Source organism: Microcebus murinus, chromosome 9 (genome assembly GCF_040939455.1).
Source record: "Microcebus murinus isolate Inina chromosome 9, M.murinus_Inina_mat1.0, whole genome shotgun sequence".
Lineage (NCBI taxonomy): Eukaryota > Metazoa > Chordata > Mammalia > Primates > Cheirogaleidae > Microcebus > Microcebus murinus.
In genome coordinates, this window is record NC_134112.1 from 66,414,260 (window position 1) to 66,435,489 (window position 21,230).

Sequence of the window (21,230 nt, forward strand, 5' to 3'; positions counted from 1 at the left end):
AATAACATTTGTGAAATTGGTGACCTTATTTTTTTATCTTTATATTCCTATCACTTAGAACACCTAGACAGGCACTCATTCTTGAATGAATGAATGCTGGCAAGGGCATGGTAGAAAGGAGACTCATACACTGCTGTGTGAATTTGCTGTGAGCTTTCAGGAAAGCAATCTGCAATACATGTCAGGAGTCTTAAACTGCCCCTATCATTTAATCTAAAAAATCATGTAAAGCAATCCTGACCTATGATATTTACCATTGCATTATTTATAATATAGAATATGGAAAAAACATTTAGAAAAACAAAAGCCCAATATTTGGGGAACATATATATGGTATTAACATAGGTACTAAAATAATGATTCTTTTATTTTTATAATTTTTTATAATACTTTCTATAGTATAGAATACTATGGAATAGTATAGTATAGAATATATAGAATACTATATATTCTATATAGAATACTATAGAATACTATAGTATAGAATACTTTCTATTATGTGAGGACAAAAAATGTGCCAAAACACAGTATAACAAAGTATATACCAGGGGTGGAGACCCTGTGGCTTTAAGGCCACATGTGGCCTTCTAGGTCCTTAAGTGCAATGTTTTGACTGAATCCAAATTTACAGAACAAATCCTTTTATTTTTATTAATATATTTTCAATGGCATTTTACATGTTTATTTAATTTTTAAAACAAACATATTTAAAATACCAAAGTTTCAACAAAATAATCCTCCCAGATTGACCAGCACAAATAGAATATCAGTAAGCTGGAAGGGCTAAACCGACGGCTGCTAAGCTCATGATTTACTTCCAACTTTACCTGCCTAATTGGTGCCACTACCACAGGAGAGGCTGGTTGGTGAGATTTTATGGGGGCCAAGCATGCTGGTCTTATCAGCTTTTGACAATGGTGCACTGTGTTTCTGTTTGAAGTAGAATTTGTGAACGGTTGCACAGCTCGACAGTATCTCTCAATTTTGTCTGCTTAACAGCCCATGTCAAAGAAGAGCAAGAGAACGCTGAAGGAAGAAAACAGATTTTCTAATGAGGATTGGGAATTAAAATATTATCTTGTTTCTGCTAAAGATGATTTGCTTGCTTTGCGATACTTCAATACCAACATTAAATAATTTCATGTTCATCTACATCATAATACTCATAAGGACCACAAATATTTTAAATTATGGGTAGAGATGTGAATGGTTGCATTGTAGAAATTAAAAGATAAAAAGTAAAAGCAAAGACAATTCTTTCAAGCAGCAACAAGACCTGGACATAATGTCACTGCAGCAAATTACAAAGTCGCTTATATACTCAGGAAAAAGGGAAGCCATTCAGTGATGGACAAATTGTGAAATAGTGCATTGTCAGAATTGTAGGTTGCATAGACCCCACTGATATTTGAAAGTACAAATAACTGGCTCTTTCAAGGAGAACTGTAATTTATCAGGAATATGAATTAGCCTTCAACTGAACAGAACTTCATGCTATACTTCAAAAGGAAAATATATATTACTAAATCACTTCAGATGAATCAAATGATACTATTGACTCAGCACAGGTTTTATATTTTATTTCACTCATAACAGAAGATTCTCTTTGATATGAAGAATTACTCATTTTGGGTACTCCTGAAAACAGAGCATGGGAGATATTTATTTTAAAAAACTTTCAAGATAAATGTCATAAAGTTGAACAGAATTTAGTAAATTTAGTGAGTAGATGTACAAATGGTGCATCTTCCATGACAGGAAAACATGAAGGACTTATTGCACAGATAAAAAAGAAAAGTATTAGCAGATCCAGATGTTCTCATTTCTTTTCATTGTAACTTGCATCAGCAAAATCTCTGTGCTAAAGCTACTGTTTTAAGTGACACTTTGCAACAAGTTATAAGTTTTGTTAACTATATTTGCACAAATGCAACCCCACATCATCAGTTTTGTAACATGCTAAAGTTGAATGATGAGATATTCAGTGTAGAGTTGCCACATCATTCTAAAGTGCATTGGCTATTGCAGGAACAGGTGTCAGCCAAAATTTAATCTCTGTGAGAACAGATAGTTAAGTTTTAACTAAGGGTGCTGAATTTTGTCAAATGCTTTTTCTGTGTCTATTGAGAGGATCACATGCTCTTTGTTTTAGCTTCTATTTATGTGATGAATTACATTTATAGATTAGCATATTTTAAACCATCCCTGCATCTCTGGAATGAAGCCCACTTGCTTGTGATGGATTTTCTTTTATAAGTACCTGAATTCAATTTGCTAAGATTTTGCTGAGAATTTTTGTGTCTATATCCATAAGGGATACTGGTCTATAGTTTTTTATTGTTGTTTTCTTTTGTTGTGTCCTTTTCTAGTTTTAGTATCAGGGTGATGTTGGCTTCATACAATGTGTTTGGGATGATTTTTTCTTTCTCAATATTATGGAATAATTACTGCTGGAGAGGTATCAATTCTTGTTTGTAGGTCTGGCAAAATTTGATGGTAAAACCATCTGGTCTGGGTCTTTTATTTTTAAGAAGTTTTTTATTGCTGTTTCAATTTTGGTACTTGATATTGGTCTGTTCAGGAATTCTATTTCTTCCTGATTGAGCCTAGGGAGGCTGTGTGTTTTCAAGAAGTTTCCCAGTACCTCCACATTTTCAAGTTTATGTGAACAGAGGTTTTTATAGTATTCATAGATGATATTTTGTATTTCCATGGTATCAGTTGTTTTCTCCTTTTTCATTCCTGATGGAGCTTATCAGAGTCCTTTCTTTTCTGCTTCTCATTAATCTAGCAAGGAGCATGTCAATTATTTCTTTTTTCAAAGAACCAACCTTTTTTTTCTTAAATTAATCTTCCATATAGTTTTGTTATTGATTTCATTTAGTTCTGCTCTGAATTTTGTTCTTTTCTTCTGCTGGGTTGGCAGTTGGTTTGCTTATCCTTTTCCAATTCTTAGACATGATTCATTAGATTGTTGATTTGTGATCTTTCTGTCTTTTAGATTTAGGTATTTATAGATATAAATTTTCCTCTCAGGAGTGCTGTGGCTGTGTCCCACAGATTTTGGTAACTTGTGTCTCCTTTATCATTTAGTTCAAATAATCTTTTGATTTCCATCTTAATTTCTTCCTTAACACAATAATCATTCAGCAGGTTGTTTTGTTTTCATGACTTTGTGTAGAGATAAGAGTTTCTGTTGAAGTTGATTTGTAATTTTAGTCCACTGAAGTCTAAAAAGATGCATGGTATAATTTCTGTTTTTTCAAATTTATTGAGACAAGCTTTTGGCCTAGGATATGGTCAATCTTAGAGAATATCTCATGAGTTAGTGAGAAAAACATATATTCAGTGGTTTTTGGGTAGAACGTTCTGTGAATGTCAGTCAGACCCATTTGTTCTGGAGTTCTCTTTAAGTTTATTGTTTCTTTATTTTCTGTTTGGAGGATCTGTCCTGTTCTATCAGAGGGGTGTTAAAATCGTTGGCTATTACAAGTGTTGCTGTTTATCATTTTCTTTAGATCAACTGGGGCCCCAGTCTCACTCTTCTCAAACAGAATAATGCTCAGCCTAAATAAACCCTGCAAAACAGTTTTTTATATGAAGGAGAAATAAAGACCTTCTTAGACAAGCAAAGACTGAGGGAATTCATCAAGGCAATAACCTCCAGGAAGTACTCAGAACAGTGTTACACATAGATCAGCACAATAAATACTCACCAGTGTAAGAATCATCTAAAAGCTAAAGTTCAAGAACGAGAGACTACAATTGCTCAAGAGAGAAAACAAAGCAACAAAGTTCAACTCAACAGGATGAGCAGAAATCTGCCCCACTTATCAATTTTTTCAATAAATGTGAATGGCTTGAACTGCCCACTAAAGTGACATAGGCTGGCCAAATGCATAAATATACACAAGCCAAGTACCTGCTGTCTTCATGAAATATATCTAACCCACAAGGATGCATTCAGACTCAATGTGAAGGGATGACAAACAATATTTCATGCAAATAGAAGCTGAAAGAAAGCTGGCATAGCAGTTCTGATTTCAGATTATTTAGTCTTCAAATAAACAAAAGTAATGAAAGACAAAGATGGTCACTATATAATGGTGAAGGGTACAATTGAACAAGAAGACCTAACAATCCTAAATATTTATGTACCTAACTCAGGTGCACCCAGATTCATAAAGCAAATCCTACTTGACCTAATAAACATTTAAAATCCCAACATTTATTTACTTAAATTAGATGGAAGGAATCAAAATCAATATGTATTTCATTTAGTTAAATATGACATTGATTTTTTTTTCCTAAATCCACTCTTTCTAAACATAATATCATACAAATGGGCATCTACTTATATTTAAATTTACTACATTTCAATCAGCCTTACAATGTTATCTTTAATGGGAAGGTAAGTTTTGTCTTGTGACTTAACACAATGTCTCAAGTCACATATGAGCTAACTTCATAATTCAACATATTTGCTTGTGTATGCATAGTAAAAACTAACTTTTCAAAAACAAATAGTAAAAAGCTTCTAACTTTACATTTATAGATATATACTAATAATTTAGATGATAACTAAATTCTCCATTCTTATTCATATTATAATCTGCTAATGGTTTGAATATGTCCCCAGTTTCATGTTGGAATCTTGATCCCTAAATTCGCATGTTGACAGCATTTGGAGGTGGGGCCTTTGGGAGGTAACTAGGATTAGATAAAGTCACCAGAGATGAGCCCCCATGATGAGACATGCTTTGTAAGAAGAGGAAGAGAGATCTGAGCCTGCATGTTTTTGTCCTGTCACTACGTAATGCCCTCTGCCATGTGTGACGCAGTAAGAAGGACTTTACCAGAGGTGGCCCTCAACCTTGGACCTCCCAGCCACCAGAACTATAAAATATAAATTTCATTTCTTTACAAATTACTCAGTCTGTGGCAATCTGTTCTAACAACAGGAAACAGACAAAGCCATAATCTCTTTGATCTGAGAACAAATTTCAGTCTTCTAAACAGGACTTACTTCTCCAAATAAGATGATGCTTGGTGTTAAGTGAAATGTTTGATTGTCACAGTGGACTGCGGATCTTATTGCTGCAGGCTAAAACAGAATTCTAATGAACGTCTGATGTTTCACGGTACCTGAAGACATTTTGAGAGTTCTCACAGTAAGACTGAAATACAATATAACCATGGTAAGCTTGAAACAAAACAAGAGCTGTTAGACTCAATGCTTTCAAGGCAATTTTATCACTTTTATACATATAAATATGTATGTGTATATACATACAAAAAGAATACTTCAAAAAAAGGTTACAGGTGATTGAAAGGACATAGAAAAATTGGATTTTGTTAGCCAAATATTAAAGAAAGTGAAAGAGTTGCTGTTTCCATCATCTTACACTCAATTATGTTAGGCTAAGGGTCACCTATAAATGCCGAGTCTGCTATATTTTTCTCATATCAAACAATTCAGTTCAATTTCTTACCGAATTCTTACTGCATGCCAGGCATTGTGCTAAATACCAGGAATACAAAGATGCAGACATCCTGTTTTCTGCCAAACCCTGACAGGGTAACTTATAAGGGGTGTAATGTATGTTCATTTTAAAAACAGAAACTTCATAAAAAGTCTCAGTGTTAGAAGAATTTTTTCCTCAGCAACCACGATATCTAAACTGCTAAGTATACACTCTAAGTAAATATTCTGTAGACACATCAGATCAGAAACAGCTGGCAGCTTCTGGCCTTCTGGCTGTTCATTTCAAAATGAATTGAAAACCCATAATCAGAACTAGTGAGGATATTATTGACAGGGTAAGTATTTGTATACTTTCACAAGAAAAAACTTTCTTCTGCCATGCTTTCAAATCTAGGGCCTTTTTTAGTGATGTTAGGATACCATATTAAATGCTGGAAAACTACTCAGTTTATCCTGATTCAATACTCCTGAATTTGGCATTTATTAAATTTAGTTAGAAATCTGAAAAAGACATTTATTTGAAATATGTTTATTAAAAATGCATGACTGCCTATATGTGTGTGTGTGTGTGTGTGTGTGTGTATTTATTTCAGCATAATAAGGGAGTACAAATATTAAGGTTACATACATTGCTATTGCCTTCCCCTCCCCCATTGAGTCAGAGCTTCAAGCATGTCCATGCCCCTGACTGCCAATATATTTAAGAGAACTTGAGGAAAAAGGAAAAGGTCTTAAGGAAAAAAAACATAAGACTTCGTCTGACAATGCTGCTGTTGGCTTTTCACATTAACTTTATACTACTAATCTTTAAAGATCCATAAAGGAAATAAACATGCAATTGTTTATTATGCTTGTTTCTACCTTTTAGACACGCTAACACCTCTTTGTAACAGTGGTGCTTCAAGGTGAGATTGGAGCAGCCTCTGCACATAGGCACTGTCCTTAGTGCAGTGCAAAGCTCTGGACTACGAGTCCCAGTATCTCATTTGATCATGGACTCTTGTGCAGAGAGATCATCTAACTGTAATGACTGTCAGCAAAATAGTAAAACAAATAATCTATAAATATGTATTACTTTTTGCATTTGTGGATTGATTAATGTATTGATAAAACTTTTGTTTGCTGAAAGGATTAAAGTAGTTCAAAATATAGGTAACGATGCCTCACTCCCCTGACTTTCTGTATCAGTTTAGTGGCAGCAACTTATGATTGGGTGTCTGCATAGCACTTTATGTACTTCAGGAAAATGTCATTTCTGGATAGATAGATAGAGAGGGAGGGAGGGAGGAGGATAATACAGAGTATGCTATAATCAAAATCGCACAAACCCCGCTTCCCAGGGTGAGGGAGAAAGAAGATCACCTGCTTTTTTAAAGTAGTAGCTATTTAATACTTTCCTTGCTGTGGGTTGGTAAGAGCTGGAGAGTAGAGCAGGAGCCTCCTAGAAGCAGTGTTTTCTCACTTGGAATCTGAATTGAATGCTCATTAAAGAGCACCAAGCACCAGTTTGCAGTAGTCATTCTGAATTTAACAGTGACAATTTGGAGGCTGCAAATCCTGAGGTCTGACTCTGAACATGTGTTTGTTTATTGGCACAGAGATAGCACTACACCATTTAGTTATAAAGCACAATGGAACAAATCTAGATTAATATGAGAATCCATATTTTGTCCTTCCTGTGCTGTATGTCACACTTCTCAGTGAGACCCTAACAAGAGCAGGAATTAAGATTAGGTCAGAAGAACATCTGCTTTTCTTATTTGGATTACGTGGGCAGGCAAAGGAATTTGCTTTTATAACACCAAAATAAGTCGGAATGCGGCAAAAATAAATGCACCTTCTGTCTCAAGGAATGTTATTACAGTACGATGCTTTGTGAATGCTTGGTGGCGTTTTCAAGCATTTTTCATTCCCCTCATTTCTTTCTCGGCTCCATAATGCAATCCTCATGGTTTGAGCACTAGACTTCAAATGAGACATCTATTCAGAGCATGTTCAGACAAAACGAGTGGTTTCCTTAGTAATGGGAACTATGTAAAAGCCTTCAGCTCGGCCCCTCCAGCCCGCCAGGCTTCTCCCGGGCTTACGGTTCACACGTAGACTCTCAGTGAGCCTTATACAGCTGGGGAGCACCCCCAAAGTCCAAACTGGCCAAAGCACTGAATATTCATTGCATTTCTAATAAAATGTACCCTTTATAAAAGGTTAAGGATGTAAGAAGTACCCTTAACAGTGAGGGTTAATTTGCTCTTTTTCTGCATGTCTATGGAATGGAAAGAAAGATAAGTTATTTCACAAAAGAGACACGTGTTGTTCTTTTGTTTGATTATATTTCACAATATTTCCTTACCTTAAAAACCTCTGCTTGTTGTATTCTTGTTCTGTCTATGCCTGAAGACTATTTCTGATTTTCCAGTTTTCTGCATAGCAATAGTCTTTAAAAAAGCTTTGAAATTCTGTTGTTAAAATGGGGTGCAAATTTTGCCTTTTTATAGTCTCAAGCATATATGTATATATACATATATATATAATAGCTTTCCGTGAAGTTTTATGTTGAAGTTTTATATAAATCTATTTATCCATTGGCTTATATATTTTTAGGACAACATGATACTCAGGAAAAGAACTGGTTTCTCTAATTGAGTTATACAATTGTCATTCATCTTAAATATTGATTCTCAAAAGCAAACACAGACAACTATCCAAAATAAAAACCAACATGAAAATTATTTTAAAAAATCTGAGTTGATATAATGCTTGTCTTTGAGGATAATGGTTTATAAATATCTTATCACTATGTCAATCATCCAGTTAGGAGGATAAGAATATATTCAAAAATTCTGGGTTGAGAAAAGTGTGAGGTACAGCTAAATTATGTCAGCAGTCTACCGTGAACATGTTGTGTCAATCTGGTTATAAACAAGCACATACAGGGAACAAAAGTTGGGCTATACAACACGCAAAGAAGAGAATAAGGGCCTTTAGATAATAAGTAGAGAGAAGAAAGTACAGTTTTAAGATTGCTGGCTTTGGAGTCTTGTGTTCCAGCTCTAGCTCCTCACTCACTCGATGACTGCAAAAGTTAACCAACCTCAGGTTTCCTCTTCAGTGAAAAGGGGAAACCCCTCACTCCCTCATAGTTCAGTATTATACTTTAAGAACGAAACGATATGTATGCAGCACTTACTAAGCTTCAGAGTCTTGCATAGAAACTCAACAAATGCCATTTATTACTATTCTAGGTACTTTTATTTCAGCATATGTTTTGCTATGCAAATGCAGAAATTATTTTAAATTGTGATCTATTCCATTGTGTTTTGTGGATAGCTCAAGGAAAGTCATTTGTATTTTCCTGAACAACAGTAATAATAAATATAACAACAAAAATAATAATAGTAAATTTGCTATCAAAAAGAATACTGCTTCCCCATCTTGATAGCTGTGGATTCTTTTTTCCAGAAATTGTGATGGATTTCCCCTCATGGCTCATATTCATCACACCAGTTCTCTAAGTAATTAAGAGCAAATATCTCTGACCCAGTTGGCCATGGATTATGGCTAACTATCTCACATATGTATCAAAGCATAGCCCTACTCTCATTTGTATGAGTCTATATATCCACAATTATAGATTTAAAGATACAATGCTGCTACTTTTAAACAATTTGCCATTTTATTTTCTTACCCATGAAACCTCTACTTAAAATTTATTCATCCATTTATTCAACAAAACATTCTGATCAATTACTCTATATTATGAACCCAGAAGCAAAGCACGGAAAACAGCCTCTCATGTCAGGAAACAGATTTCTTAGAAGAGGAAATAATTGAGCTGAAAATAAAAGTGAACAATGAGTGGCAGCCTTGCTAAAGGCAAATGTGTGCCTCACTGTGCTGTTAGAAGGAGAACATGGACTAGAAGGGATGAGTCTAGAAGCAGGAAGAGGGAATAATTGCAGCAAACAAGGTAAGAGTCCTAGCAGATAGAGAACATGATTCAAGAAAATTTTGAGATAAACATCAGCAGGATTTAGCCCAAGTGCAGTGACTCACTCCTGTAATTCTAGCACTAGGAGGCCAAGGCAGGAGGATCACTTGAGGTCAGGAGTTTGAGACCAGCCTGAATAAGAGCAAAACCCTAATGTCTCTACTAAAAATAGAAAAAAGAGCTGGGCATGGTGGCATGCACCTGCAGTCTCAGCTATTGAGGAGGTTGAGGCAGGAGGATTGCTTGAGCCTAGGCGTTAGAGGTTGCAGTGAGCTAGAGTGCACCACTGCACTCTAGCCAGGGCAATAGTGCAAGACTTCGTCTCAAGAAAAAAAAAAAAAAAAAGAAAAGAAAATGAGCAGGATTTAGTGACTAGTTAAATGCAGGATATGAAGCACAAGGAAGACCAAAAATCCTGGAATTCTTTGGGTAACTGGGTGGTGTTACCACAACAGAAATAAAAATAAAGGAAGGAAAGCTAGTTTAGGGGAGAGCTTGAAAGGTCAGTTTTAGACACATAGAGTCCAAGGTGTCTGAGGAGCTTGCAAGTAGAGATATTTATCAGACAGCTTGAAGAGTATATAGCTAGATATGGGGGAAGAATTTTATTCGCAAAAATAGTGATACAGGTTTCAAAGTAGTATGTAAATAGAAGAGATATAATCTAAGAGAGCATGTGAAGAGCAGTCGACAAAACCACTTAAATACTTAAGAGGTAGACAAGCCAATAATGACAGTAGAATGTGCACACAAGCACGAGAATGACTCAGAGGCTTTGGTGTGCAAGAACAAAATTGGGAAGGCACTGGTTCCCCAAAACAGAATTTCAGTAGCACGGTTGGATTAGAAGCCAGATAAAGGTAACCTGAAAACGTAAGTAAAAGTGATGGTGTAGTTGTAGCAAATGGTGACAGCTCTTTTGAGAAACTTATAGGAGCAGAATAGAGATAGAAAGACCAGGGTTAAAGATTAAAGGAATGATTGTTATCATTTCAGTGAGAATTAAGCTTATCTATGCATTTTGTGGAAATACATCAGTTGCAGGGTAGAATGGAGAGAAAGGCTACTTGGAGACAAATTCCTAACAACACAAAAGTTGATGAATTTAAAGGAATAAAAGGAATGACATAGAGATCGGCAATGAGAAAAAGGTCTCATCCTTTGAGACTAAAAAAGAACAATAATGATGAGTTTGAACAAAGATATATTAGTAGGTCAGGAAGTCGTGAAATTAAGGGAGTTCATACCTAAAGACAGAGTCCAATAAAGTTAAAAGCAATGACATTTTCTTAAGAATAGTCAGTGACTGAGAAGAGATGATAGAGTGCTAAAGTTCAGAAACATCCTTGAAGATCATGAATAAACTAATGACTTAGGACAAAGGAAAGGCTGGGAAGGCACTTCTGAAGACTCAGCTGAGACCTGACACTACCTTTATAGTGGGTAGCAGTGTGTACCACTGCATGACTTCTTCCAGAAACACTCTGCCTCATGGACACAGGAGCAGAGACCCAAGATTACACCATTGTCCAGGGGTCCTGACTGGACAAGGAATGGGGGGTGACAAGAACAAGAGAATCAAGGTGACTGATAAGTACTTTAGATGATCAACTTTGGTACACAGGAAAGGGAGAGATATGAAGACAACCAGGAGAGAACTGGCCTCAGAAGATGTGAAGGATCTGTGATGTCAAAAAGCAGATGTAGGGGAAGCACAGTTGTAAAACAGGCAGATGGATAGAGGGTTAAGGTCAAAAGCAGAAAGCTGAAGTTCAAACTGCTGAGGTGGAACAATTCCTGTCACCAACAACATCGAGGGAGTATCCCTGAGAAAAGGTCTCTGAAATGAAGTGAAAGTTATTTTCATTTAAGGAGTTCTAATAATTTGGGGCTGGTTTTATACATAGAATTTGAAACTTTTGAAGATTTTAGCAGCAATTTAGGTGGAAAAGAATATTGTTCACTAGATATGAAGTCTAGAATCTACTAAGTAGGTAGGTAATAGCAAAATGGGAAGATAAAGAGTGGAATGTGCCATATGGAAAAGTAAAATAATTAATGTATTAAAATTGGTATTGGGAAGCTGGAGCAAGAACAGGGATATGATTCCCCATAAACATGCATGGTCCCAACACATCTAGCCCTAAGAGGTAAGAAAATGAGTGGTCTGCAAGCAGAGAGAGTCATAAAAATTATCAGGTCCTAAAAGCAGATTGAATGTCAGTTAAGGAGAGAAAAAGAAGAACGAGTCTGAGGAGTAGTTAAAATTATGGCAAATCTGCTTTCAACTGAGTAATAGGGAAAAAAAAAGAAAAAAATGGGAGGATTCGTGTAGCCCTAGTAGAATATATTAGGATTGTAAAATAGAGTTGAAGATAATTTTAAGATTTAAAGCTAAAAACTCAGCAGTGGTGTTGATGTGGGCAGTAGCTACGGGAATCTCCCATCCACTCTGCTGTCCCTAATAGCTGCAGTAGGTGGCTTTCATTGTGGAAAACATCTTCCCTACACTAAAAGGAATAACTCCATGAACCATAGCTAAAAAATTAGATAATTTTAGATCTGGGCCTTCTGTATTCTCCATCAATGAAGAAAGAGAATCCGATGAGAATGACAACAGCCACCTTTGTTTTCCCTTCCAGAAGTCAAGTAAAAGTGACATAAAATATTCATGAAAATTCAAATGATTCTTTAAAACTTCTAGATGGTGCAACACAACTCCATTCCTAACCATTAGTATTTTACTTAAAAAAAAAAAAAAAAAAAGTTTGTTTTCTCTTTCTCAGAAATCACTGCCCTGATCTCTTGGTTAAATGTAAACTCATTATTTTCATTAGCCCACCTTTACTAAAGAACCCATGTCAAAGCAAAGAAAATATCAACAAACTTTGCAAAAGAATATTGCACCAAGTACAAATGAGATGTCATCTCATTGCCATTTTGGTTCTTGATTTTTTCCTAAAACTTATATAAACTTACATGCCATCTTGGTTATGGTAGTTTAATTTTTGCCTAGAAGTTACGTGACTCTTACTAGAGTTATATGAACCCAAGTGCATTTAATAAGTACTAATCAAATATGATTAAAAAATGGGACATGATCAGCAAAGAAAAAACCAAGTCAAGAGATACGCTCTATTCTCCCAGAACTAATAGCTCTATTATGAATAATCTCATGCATAACTGAAGTCACCAATCTGATAAAATCTATCCCCCTGATGGGACTGTTTCCATTTAGGTTTTAGGTAAATGATTTTCTGATTTTACTCAAATGTTTGGAACAAAATGAGCACACAAAAGCAAGTAGTAAATTACTCCTTCAGTCACTCAACAACCTTTTAATATGTAAAATGAGCTGTTGGAAATACAAAGCAAACAGGACACATTTTCTGCCTTCAAGTTGTTTACTATCTAGGCACAAATAAACCATAAAGTGAAATAGGTGTTGAAAGATAAATAACAGAAGGTAAATTTAAAATGTGATAAAATAAGGAAAATACTTATTTTCACTTAGAGGAGCCTTCTTAAAGGATGAGGTTTTTGAGCAGAAGCTTTATATAATTGGTATGCTTGTAGAACAAAGAAACATCCAAGAATGCAAAATGCAGGATATGTTTAGGAAATGATGAGGGATTTGAAGTGGCAGAGGGATGGGATGTATTGGGAGAGAGGAAAAGAAAGACTGCACAGCGACATGGGGAACGTCTCAGACTTAGTATACATAGTGGTGACAGACGCCAGCTTTGGCATCAGATACAGGCTTGGTTTGATTGCTGACTCTACCAATGAGTAACTATGTCACTTTCTGCACACTCAGCCAAACTTTCTCAGTTTTCTGATCTGTAAAATGAGGCTAACAGTCATCTAATATTCTAATAAAGAGGACTGAATGACACAATTCATGAAAAACTCTTTACAGACTACTTGGCACAAGACAAGCACTCAAAAAATGTCTACTATTATTGCTGTTACTGTTATTATTGCTATTTTAATTGTTAGATTGTAGATGGTATCGAATACAAAGTTAAGAAGGTTAGATATTTTATTTAACAAGACAGCTCCAATTTATAGAAATAAAATGCTACCCAGAAGAAATTCATGCCTTATTTTGTAAATAATTATTATTCTTATTATAAACACAGTATGTATTGATTATAGAAAACTTGAGAAGTATTTAAAATAAAGAAAAAGAAAAACCACCCATTATCTTCCATGAAAGAAAAAAACTACTGGCAATAGTTTGGTATATTTAAGTTTTTAGTGTATTTCTTTTCAGTCATTTCTGTGTAACTTACAAACAAACTGTGTACCTATCTATCTAGCTATTTTCCTATCTACCCACTGTGCTTTTTAAAAATTTTATTGTACAAATCTGGATCAAACCATGTATACAATTTCTATCCTATACATGAGAGTTAATAGCACACAAGTTGTTTTTTTTTTTGTTTTTTTTTTCCCACATCACTAGAGAAGTGGTAAAAGTCAATGATCTGAAAGAAAGGAATGGACAGAGGCACCAAGAAAAGTCAAGATGAGGAATCTTTTGGATCTACAGAGAAAGACAAAGAGCAACAAAGGGAAGAAGAAGGGAATCAGAGGAAGAGATGGACAGAGAAACAAATCTGTCTCTTTGATTTCCAACATCTTGTTCTTGGTTGTGAATTTCCTGGAGTGGTGAAATTACTTTTATTCTTCAAATGAGTCATATCCTTCAATAAAAATAAGACCTATAGTTAAATAAGGATCTCATTTTTTCCTTCAGTTCTACTTTCCAAATACTTTTGAAAAAGAAAATGAGAACTCTGACCCAACTGGCTTTAGTTCAACATTCTAACAATCAACCAACACCTTACATCATGTTTCTAAGTTAACTAAGAGCTAATCTGCAATACAAATTTATACCACAAAGGACAAAATCACTGAAGACCTTCCTAATGCAATGTCAGCCCCTCACCATCAGTGCCTCATTCATATGTATTTAGCTTTCTGAGCATATAAACTCATCTTTCCCATTAGGCACTGCATTTCTTCGGAGCTTTATTTCTCAAATCGTGACAGCAATAAAATTTCTGTCATCAACACTGAACAACCCTAACTATATAAAAGCATCCACTGTCTAGTGCATAAAATTCATTCCTTTTTAAAAATAGTATTTTATTTTTGGCATTCCTTGTTGCTGACTACATTGAATTGGTTGGCTCAGCCATCCATCAAGCCTTCGTTTATGTTACAAATGAATATTGAGCGCCTTGTGCAGTGGAAAGAGCCTTGGCTCAGAAAAAGAGACAGAACTGAGTTCAAAATCTAGCCCCATTATTTAATAGTTTGGGGACACTGGGCAAGTAACCTAATGTCTTTCAGCCAATGTTTCTACATTGTCAAATGGAGATAAAAATATCTAACTTACAAAGATGTGAAGATTAAACAACTTTTAAAACACACACAGACATATGTTAGTGCTCAACAAATGTTATTTTCTCCATTTTGTATGCATTATGGAGCTTGAAGACGTAATAAGATATATTCCCTCCTCTAGGAGAATCTTACAAGCTAAAAGGAGAAATGGGTAAAATCATAGAAACAATTATAATAGCAAAAAAAATGTGGTAAGTATTAAGAAGGATCAGGAGTGCTAGAGTGGGTCAAATGAACAATCAATCACACCTTGTAAGAGAGCCAGAGAAGATTCCACAGGGAAGGAACATTGGAACTCAAATAATTTACATAACAATAGGTAGACAGTCAAGGGCTTGGAGTAGAAAGCAGAAAGGGCATTTCAAACAAAGGGGAATGCTGGAATAAAACGAAGAACAAGAAGAAAAAGAGCAGGAGGAGGAGGAGGAGGATCACCATGATAACAATGACCACTATTATAGTAATGGCAGTGATGATGAGGTCAAACACGTGTTCAAGCTTACTATGTTTCAGGTACTTTTCTAAGCTCTTGAGTATGTATGAACTACTTTAATCCTCATAACAATTCTAGGAGAAAATCGAGATGCACAGATGATACTTAAACTGAGATGTACTAATGATACTTAACAGAGATGATACTTAAAATGATGCTCAGGGTCACTAGAAGTGGTAGGTAAGGATTCAAATCCAGATAATCTGTCTCCAGAACCTGCACTGAACACACTACCCAGACTACTTCTATAACAAAAACATACAGGCAAATAAAGCCCAAGATTTGATGAAATAGCAATGAACCAGTCACAAGTTAATAACTAAAACCAATGAATACGAAGAAAATTAATGAAAGAGTGAATATAGTAAGAAAATATCACATCCCAATATTTTCTTATTTGATGATGAAGCAAGAACTCTTTCAACATAATTTAAGGGTTGTGATCATTCATTTATGTTTTAAAATCCTTTCAATATATTTTCACTAAAACCAAATATTCATTTTGGAAATCCTAGAGACATTTACTACAATGCAGTTAACACACACATCCATTTAATGTGGTGGATTTGCAATGTGAAATTTCTCTGAAGTTTTAGTGGGTTCTAAAGGAACAAACTTAAGAAAGAAACACAAAAAAGGGAGAGAAAGAGGGAGAGAGAGAGCAAGGAAGACAAAAAGAGAAGGAAAAGAAAAAATAGCAGAGATTTGTCAATTATCCATTAGATGATAGGGTGATGTGGTGGAAAAATATTGGAAGACCTCAGGGGTTCTATTCCTGACTGTCTTGTACCAGCTGTGTGCACCTAAACAAGTCTTCTTGACCTTCTAGAATGGTAGAGTTCTAATATTCCATGGTTCTCATTTGACCACTTACAATTGTATTGATTCAAAAGCCCTAAAATCCTTACCCTATCACAACTGTATGCTTTCATATGGTATTTTCTTATGTAGCTATTATGCCTAAATATTAATCATGTTTTCATATATCTTTGGGATAGTCATCTTTCATATTTCCAGTAAATGACTAAACTCCCTGATAAGTGAAAAAAAAACACCTGAAACACACACTGATAGTAGTAAGCTGCCGATGCTGTGGTAGCAAGATGGAAACTCCACCCTAAGAAAAGAATCCTCATCCTTTCCATACAAAGCCAGAGTTATTTTCTGTCCCACACTCAAATCTCATCTCTGGTGTTTCATGATATTAAATTTGTAACAATGAGTATAAAATCTTTGGAATTTATCATGTGCCTACATTAAAAGGACAATTATAGGAAGAGCAATCTCATCATCTCTCACCTTCCAAAGAACATAATCATTTATAAAACTTCCTATGAAATAATCTAAGAGCATATAAAATACCTATCTTCATCAATTCTAACTAAATTAAAACTTAAAATATTTTTCTTTGATTTCTGAATGACACTGAAATTTAAAATATTAGATATGATTGTTAGTTTCCTTTTAAAACTAAGAAAGTATTAACAGTTTAGTCATGTGTCTGACTGTCACAACTTACTTTCGTTAGGCTGGTGCATTTTAATTGGTTTGATTACTAGATTTGTCAATTATATAATTGATACCAGTCAACCAGAATGAATCACTTAAGAAAGAATGGTATAAAACTAAAATTCCTTTTTCGAATAATTATCACAACTTTAAGATAATTTTTTGATATGTGAAAATAAATACTGCAAGTGTTGAAATTATTTGGAATATGAAAAAAATTAGAGTTGGAGAGAGTAAAATAAAGAAGAATGGGGATAATTACCTTTATAAGTACATTAAATTATATGTAGATATACTTCAACACCATATCCCAACGCTCAACCATAATCCCTAATATCTACAGAATTGACTATGTGCTTTCTGAGCAAACCCTAGTAACTAGTAAAGATTAAAACCTTAAAATAACATTCTGAAATAAGTGTTTTATATTAAGTGAGAAGCTGCTTTTGACTTGAACTACATGAAAGGGATAGAAACCATTTGAATAAACACTTATACAGAAAAAAAAATAAAGCATTTGGAAACTACAGACAACTATAGAGAATATTTAGTAAAGACAAGCCTATCATTTTTTAAAATTTCCTATTATAATAACTGTAAACTATTGTGTATGTCATTTCAATGAACACTTAAGGAACAATTAGATGTGAAGCCTTCCCCCCCCAGTAAATCTAATAAATGTCATTTCTTTTTACTCCACTAGAGGGTAGTCTCTCAAAACTAGGGCTAGAGACATGAATCTAGCCTGCTTTTGACCTGTTGATAAATGAATCCTCGTGTTCCATTCTTCTCAACAAAATGTTTTTCTAGTATGCTGATTAAGGTTACCAAACATGCATTTTTAAAACTGCTGTCTATATTTTCATAGGTGTTTTTTTAAAAATATAAAACTGCTATGCTTTTCTGTTTTCTGTATTTCTGGTAATTCAAAAAATGTTTTACATATATGGTTTATACAGATTATGGTAAATATCCATTCAGAGTTAATAGGACTAATAAGGATAAATCACTTTCTTGAGACTTTATTATAGTTGAAATATTTTCCCAGAGTAGTAAAACACACATCCTAAACACGCACAGATATACACACAAACACCCCTACACATGTACCCACTCATATGTGACTAGCATCACGTAAGAAGTGAGTGAATAAAACTGAAATACACATTTAAAAAAATTATTCCCCCAATGTTATGAATTAGAGAGGCAACTATATCTCTTATTTTAAAAATCTAGTCAGTCCAGTTAAGAAATGTCATTGCTTTAAAAAAAAAAAAAAAGAAAAGTGTTATTTAACAGCAAGCACATATGTTAAATTAAGTAGGACCTGTAGAGAACCAAATGCCACTCAAAACAGTTTCAAGCTGCTCTTCTTAAATAATACAGCCATTGCTGAACTTCATCGAAAGGCAGTCGGAGGCTTGAGCCTCTACCAGGTGTTTTTAATATTTGGGAAATCCTTCATAGCAGCGTGCCCTGTCTATTTTCCAAGTGAAAACATAGTTTCTCTGAATGACTGATAACCTCACAGTGGAAAAACTTGTCAAAAATTCCCAACATTCCCCTGAAGAAAAAGGGAGGGGGAGGGAGAGAGAGAGAGGGAGAGAGAAAGGGAGAGAGAGAGGGAGAGAGGGAGAGAGACAGGGAGAGAGAGAGGGAGAGAGAGAGGGAGAGAGAGAGGGAGAGAGAGGGAGAGAGAAAGGGAGAGAGAAGGAAAATGATACCTAGGAAAATATGCAAGCCTGTTTCATTTATTTGTATCCTAAGCAGCAGTGTCATAGAACAGACAGGTTGTTTCAGCCAACCAGACTGGAGCAGCTGCGAGTGCTACATCTTGGCAGTCTGAAGCGATTGGCTCCTCTCTGGGGAGTGGAGGGTGTTCAGTTATTAATGACCGCTGAGCAGGCAGCACCATGTCAGTGTGACAACTGATCGGGTGAACGATGCACCACTAACCACCATGGAAACCAGGAGAAATAACGCCAGCTCGCAGGATCTCTCTTCACGGGATTGAGAGCCTCAGCCTGCCGACTGAGAGAAAGAGTTCCAGGAAAAAGAAGGAATCCTAGCTGCAGCTTCCTGCCTTCCTTTATATTTTAAAATGCAGAGATAAGCTTGCTTGCATGTGTGCTTATCTATAGTACATATTTGTGGATATTTTATTACACACACACACACACACGCACGCACGCACACACCTATTTGCACCCCGGCAAGAACACAACCATGTGATTATCTCAACCAAGGAACTGAGGAATCCAGCACGCAGGGACACCGGAGGTGGTCTAGCACTGAAACTGCTTTTCAAGGTAAGTTTAAAATACACGTATCTTTTAAAATGTGCTCTATGTCTTGTTTTGTTGATGCTCATGTTTTTATACCTAAATTCTCCTTTGATATTTTCTTCTTGTCTGAATTTTAAGAGCATTTTTCTTTACATTTTACTTTTGAGAAGAAATTCACATGCAAAACCTCGCCGGCTCTGTGTGTGCCTAGCTGTGTTTGTGGGATTCTCCAACATGCATTTTACTAGCTTGAATGCCCATCAGAGGATGTGAGTGGGAGAGAAAAAGCAGTGTTGGGGGGAGGAGAGAGAGGAGGGAGAGAAAAGAGAAGGGAACACTGGGGGAGAAGAGAGGAGGGTGGGTAAAGAGGGAGAGGGGGAGAGAGAGAAGGAGACAGATAAGAGAAAGGAGAGAGAGACATGGGTTGGGAGGGCAATTTTCCTTTTTCTTCACTTAATTTGCAATGAAAGGATGATCACACATTATTATGTGTTTTGAAACCAACCCCCCAAATGGGGCATTTTTGTTTCCTCTCACCCCGTGGATGGAAATTAAGGCAAATGCTGTTTAATATCAAGTGCTAAAGCCACCAGGCAGAGCAGCGGAATGAGCATATCACAAACAGTTATTGAATGTCTGCCAGGCTATATCTTAGGGATTGGGGTAAATGACTTCCCTTTAATAACATCCCCTCGCTGGTCTGAAGGGACAGTGTGAATTTCTGATTGCTAATGCAGCTGGAACTGCCACACACTAGGTAAAAGGATCCCATGAACCAGAAGAGTTCTAATCTTCTTTGGTAATTAACAGGATCACAGCAGGATGGCTTTAAAGTACATTTCCTATTTAAGAAGATTGTTTGTTCAAACCAACTGCTATATTCCCCTTGCTGTTATTGAGCTAGATGGCTTAATTCAGCTCTAATTTATTCATTTTTAACAATATGTCCTTGTTTCCGTGCCTCTAATTTCAGTGAAAGCAGGCTATGAATATGAGTAGAACCTTCCTAATTTACTAAAAAGGGGATAACGTGAAGTAAAGATTCAAAATTATCTACCTAGAAAATAAAGTGCCCTGGTACTCTACTCATATCCTATATTTCTCATCTTTACTTTCAGAAGCAATGCCTTTGAGACAGAATTACTTTCAGTAAACTCTATAGGCATCCATGTAGCAATGATTCATGTAAAGAGTGTGGGTTAATTTTTACTTCCAATCTTGTAAAAAGCAGCCAACTACTTAGAATATGCTTTCAAACAGACAACACCAATTGATGATGTTCATAGAAACGTTCACTGCACCATTTAATGGATCCTGGACAGACATTAAAATAAACCTAGTATTTATATTTCATCTTCTGGAGCTCTCTCCTCCCTTGCCTTTGGTTCAACTAACCAAATAGTTAATGGAGTCTACTTCTTTGAAATTGTGTGTTATTTTTCCCCAACTGTGATTTTAGAGTTATTATTGGTTTCCTAGTTTATAATATTAGCCAAAGCCAAAAGACAATAACCAGCCACTTAGATCCTGCCACTTTCCCATAAACATGTCAAAAAATGAATCAGTTTACAATATGTAATGTAAGAAGTCAATTAATTCCAATGACCTTTGTAAATGATGACAATAAAGCTGCTCTGACAGTATGCCAGTGGCTTCGATTTTCCCTGTATAAAATGAACAAGTTTAAGAAGAGGGTTCCTGCTCAGAGTGAAAAATGAAAGGTGCTGAAGCATCAGCTTGCAATATTGGCAGCCTTGCTCGCTCTGCCTCAAACAGCACATGCAATAAATATATATATATTTATATATATTAATATATATATTTATTACAAAGAGGAAAAGGTGTTTTATTTGCCTTTCTGCTATTCGTTAGAAATGCTGCTTTTGAAATAGACCAGATCTGATATTTTGAGGTACCTCCTAAGTTCCTAAACAAAAGGAAAAGCTTGAAGTGGATATTCAACCTCCCGATTTCCAACTACTATACAATGTAGCATTGCAGTATTGATTTCAGTTTTTCTTAGACCTTTTCCAGGGAAACTTTTCATACCATACA

At 35.5% G+C, this 21,230-nt stretch overlaps 2 protein-coding genes across 3 annotated transcripts in view; one reads left to right on the plus strand and one right to left on the minus strand.

The window, feature by feature from the left end:
• Positions 1–21,230, minus strand: part of IMMP2L (inner mitochondrial membrane peptidase subunit 2) — an 841,176-nt gene that overhangs the window by 399,370 nt on the left and 420,576 nt on the right. The gene's annotated exons all lie outside the window — the stretch shown is intronic.
• Positions 18,615–21,230, plus strand: part of LRRN3 (leucine rich repeat neuronal 3) — a 37,517-nt gene continuing 34,901 nt past the window's right edge. For both annotated transcript variants that reach the window (XM_012745696.3, XM_012745689.3), the window contains exon 1: positions 18,615–19,199. The gene's annotated coding sequence lies outside the window, so the exon portion shown is untranslated. The remainder of the gene's footprint in view (positions 19,200–21,230) is intronic.